Source organism: Coptis chinensis, chromosome 4, assembly GCF_015680905.1.
Source record: "Coptis chinensis isolate HL-2020 chromosome 4, ASM1568090v1, whole genome shotgun sequence".
In the NCBI taxonomy this organism is placed as follows: Eukaryota; Viridiplantae; Streptophyta; class Magnoliopsida; order Ranunculales; family Ranunculaceae; genus Coptis; species Coptis chinensis.
Genome location: NC_141459.1, coordinates 70,566,567 through 70,571,088, shown reverse-complemented (window position 1 = coordinate 70,571,088; position 4,522 = coordinate 70,566,567). Strand labels below are relative to the sequence as shown.

Below are 4,522 nucleotides of genomic sequence, written 5' to 3'. Positions count from 1 at the left end.
AGATTAGTTAAATGATTAGCAATTTTTGAGAAATCTTTGATGAATCTTTGATAAAATCCAGCATGGCCTAGGAAGGCTCGTATGTCATGGATATTCCATGGAATAGGTAGAGTATATATTTTGTCTATTTTAGCTTTATCTAGTTCTATACCATTTTTAGACACAATGTGACCTAACACTATTCCTTTTTTTACCATGAAGTGACACTTTTCCCAATTAAGGACCAGATTATTTTCCTAACAACGCACCAATACTTTGGATAGGTTGGATAAGCAATCGTTGAAAGAATCTCCATAGAGGGAAAAATCATCTATAAAAACTTCCATGAATCTCTCCACCATATCACTAAAAATGTGTAACATGCAACATTGAAATGTGGCAGGTGCATTGCAGAGACCGAAGGGCATACGTGCATAAGCATATGTTCCAAAAGGGCAAGTGAAAGTAGTCTTTTCTTGATCTGCTTTATCAATTAAAATCTGAAAGTATCCTGAATATCCATCCAATAAACAGTAATAAGCATGTCCTGCTAAACGTTCAAGCATCTGATCTACAAACGGTAGGGGAAAATGATCATTCCTTGTGACGGTATTCAGCTTCCGATAATCAATACAAATCCTCCACGTGATGGGAACACGTGCTGGAATTAACTCTCCTTCCTCATTACGGACCATTGTAATCCCATATTTAATTTCTTTCGCACCACATGAATAAGGCTGACTCATTCGCTATTATATATGGGGTAAATGATTCCAGCATCTAGTAATCTTAGGATCTCCTCCCTTACTACCTCTTTCATAGCTGGGTTTAACCGGCACTATGGCTCTCTAGAGGTCTTGGCATTTTCTTCCAGGTGAATCCTGTGGGTGCAAATCTTTGGATCAATTTCTTTTATATCATCAAGAGACCAACCAATGGTAGAACAATGTTCTTGAATCACTCTAATTAAGTGCTCTTCTTCCTCTTTTGACAACTGGGATGAAATAATGATGGGATGTGTACTATCGGTATCAAGATAAATATATTTTAGGTCAGGAGGGAAAGGCTTAAGGGCAGGAGTAGGTGCCGTGGGTAACAACGTCTCTACAGGATTTTGTTCTTCCATTGAAAACACTTGGGCTAGAGATTTCTCTTCATGTTCAAGTAATTCATCATCTGAAGTGTATAAAGGAACTGATTCCAAAGTTACCGAGGTATTTTCTTTATACTTATCCATATTGAATTTTGAATCTCTAAAGGATAAGAACTGATGCACCTCATTTTATGAGAAAGTCTAATCACAGTACTCTTGCACTACACTGTCTATCATACTAACTTCTTCATCCAACTGTTCTTCCATCTGCTATTGCATCATCTTGAAAACATTGACTTCTATTAAGAGATTTTTGAAAGACATGGTCATAGATCCATTACGACAATTTATGAGGGAGTTGGCAGTTGCCAAGAATGGGCACCCTAAAATGATGGGTATGGCATCATGAGCTATTTCGGTGTCGAGGATGACGAAATCAACAGGATAGTAAAAATCTTTAACCTTGACAAACATATTTTTTACCACTCCCTTTGGGTATTTGAAGGATCGGTCGGCTAATTGTAATATCATGGTGGTGAGTGTAAGCTCGTGGAAACCAAGTTGTTTAAATAGGTAGTATGGAAGGAGGTTAAAACTTGCTCCAAGATCGAGCAAGGCGGTGGCAGTGTATTTGTCTCCTATAGTTTAAAGGACGGTAGGACGACCAGTATCTTTATATTTGACGATTTCGTTGGTCTCTGTGAGGGATGAAAATTGTTATGTAAGGAAGGCATCTTTTGGAATATTAGTTTTCCTTTTGTTGGTGCACATATCCTTAAAGAACTTGGCATGTTTGGGTAAATGTTTGATGGCATCGAGAAATGGCAAGTTTACGGTTAGACTTTTGAATGTTTCACTGATTTCATCAAAATTTTCATCCTCCTTGGGTGTCATTAGGCGAGCGTGAAAAGGTGCCTTTGGTTTATATTGTCTAACTGGGTTAAGTGGAAGAATTGATGATTTAGAGACTGGAATATTGATAGGGATATGTTGAGGTATTTGGCTTTCAATTTCTGGTACTGGAACGGTTACTTATATAAGTGTAGGGTCTTCTGGTAAGACTACTTTGTTGTCAACAGTCTTGCCATATCACAAGGTTGTGACTACTTTAATCTCTTAGGTTGTAAGGTTTTGAACTTTTTGGCCTGGCAATGAGCTTTTCTGAGTTTTTTCTTGGGCTAATAACTTCAGATTTTGTTGCATAGATACTAGGATTTGGGTCTATTGTTGCATGACAGATAGCATTATCTCGGTAGGCTTATTTGTTTGGACACTAGTTGATTGTGTAATGGGAATTAGGTCTCTTTGGTTGTTGACAGATGGATTTTGGTAGTTCTGGTTAAACTAAGATGGAACCAATGCTCTATTTTAATTGTTATAGGTACCTTGTCCTTGTCCTTGTCTGAATGTATTTGTTGGTTTGTTGAAACCTAGAGGTGGTTGGTTTTGTGGAATGTTGGTCTATGCAAAATTTGAATGTTGTCTCCATAGTACATTTGGTACATTGAAAGCACATACATTTTCTGGCTAAAGTGATGATAGGTTTGTGATCAAGGGACAGATGGCATCTATATGATTTAAGCTTAGACATAAGTTGCATGGTGAGATATTTATGTTCATAACATGATGAGGGGTTTGGTCATTTTGTTTGGTTGTGAGAGCATCTATCTTTCTTGTGAGGGTTTCGATTAAAGTTTTGATTTCTGGATCTGATTTCACCTCAAAAATACCACTAACCTTAGATGTACTAGGTTGGGTTGTTCTGGAATTGTTTATGTCGCCCCAATGGGTAATCTTTTCAGCTTGGTTTTCAAGAAAGGTTAAGGCTTCAATTGCACTTCTATCCAAAAAAATTACTATTACTCATGATGTCGAGGGTTACTTTGTGTTTTGGGAGAAAGCCTTTGAAGAACCATTGGACAAGAGTGAATTTTTCTAGTTTATGGTGAGGACATGAATGGAGTAAATCAGAGAATCTATCTCATGCTTCAGAAAATGTCTCACTCGGACTTTGTCTGAAGAATTGTATCTTGCTTCTTATCTCTTCTGTTTTCTTTGGCGGAAAGTATTTCTTCATGAAGGAGAACACAACATTTTCCCATGTATCGAAAGAGTCGGCCTTCTGCGAAAGAAGCCAAGCGTGACTCTTACCAGCTAGAGTGAAAGGAAACACCGTAGCTTAACCTGATCGTCGGTGATGCCCAGATGATGAAAAGTATTACATACTTTATGTATCCGGCGTAAATGCTCGTACGGTAACTCGTGTTCTAACCCGTGGAAGTAAGGGTGGAACTCGGGCGGGTTGGGTCGGGTTAAGGTATAATCCGAGCCCAACCCGAGTTTCAAATGTTTCAACCTGAGCCCGGGACCAAGCCCTAGTCGCCTAGTCAGTCCTTAAATTTTCAACCCAAGCCCTAGCCCAACCAATTCGGGTTGGGTTGGGTTGGTCAAATTTATCAGGGTTTTTTTTGGAATTAGGAGGTAAAAAACACCAAAATTAAAATCTTCTAATGAAATCAAAGAGATTTGATTGTTTGAAAGGAAAAATAACCTTGTTGATTACATTATTCTCTCTAAAATAGAGATTCTAAACCTTATTTTTTACAAGAATAGAAGAATTGAAATATATATGTACATATATGCACACGGGCTCGGGTTTTTTGGTTTTTTGATATTCTAACCCGAGCCCAACCCAAAACCAAGTCGGGTTTTGATTTTACAAAACCAAGCCCGGACCATGGATCTAACATGTTAGCCCAGGACCAACAAAAGTTGGGTTTTAGTCCATCGGGCTTGGGCTAACCTGACCCAAGTTCCACCCCTATGTGGAAGATGGATGGAAGATTGAACACGTTCAGTGGAATGGAAAAATCGCTCGTGAGCGATGTGAATCATATATAAGATGGAGGCCCATCTTGCAACAGTGTGTAGAAGTTGGAGAGAGGCTCTTTAGCTTACATTACTTCGTCGACCATCTTAGTAGATGGAGGACTAGAAATAAGAGATTATCTAGAACGACATGCTCTCCTATGTGAGTAAGTTTTATTCTTGCTAATACTAAAAGTGCATGAACGCAGTATCATGTACTTTTAGCAAGACCCCAAAACTATCCTAACATGCACAAACGGTGCAATGTATGCTAAAGCAATCAAAATTCGTTTTTGGAAGTATGGAGTTTTGAAAACTTTGTTTTTGGTCAATATTTTACTATGCCCTGTTCAAGGGAATAATTGAGCGCGAAACTAGGATGGCTCTACTACATGTCTCAGAAGAGTAGGAAGTCACTTCACCAAGTGGTGTGCTACCAAGAATCTCACTCACGATGAATCTGGGGGAGGGGAGTAAGGAAGGTAGTTGGTCCACTAGAATCTGGTAACTGATTACTCTAAATCCTCGTGGCTATATTTTTGTCATTTTCTGGAGGAGTGTGACTACTTGGGGCTCTAGTTG

The 4,522-nt window shown here is 38.7% G+C and overlaps 1 non-coding gene across 1 annotated transcript; it reads left to right on the top strand.

Moving 5' to 3' along the window:
• Positions 1–3,009: 3,009 nt before the first annotated feature.
• LOC147504620 (small nucleolar RNA R71) lies at positions 3,010–3,115 on the top strand. The gene has a single exon (XR_015194058.1). It is a non-coding gene; the product is annotated as a small nucleolar RNA R71 (small nucleolar RNA).
• The last annotated feature ends 1,407 nt before the right edge of the window (positions 3,116–4,522 follow it).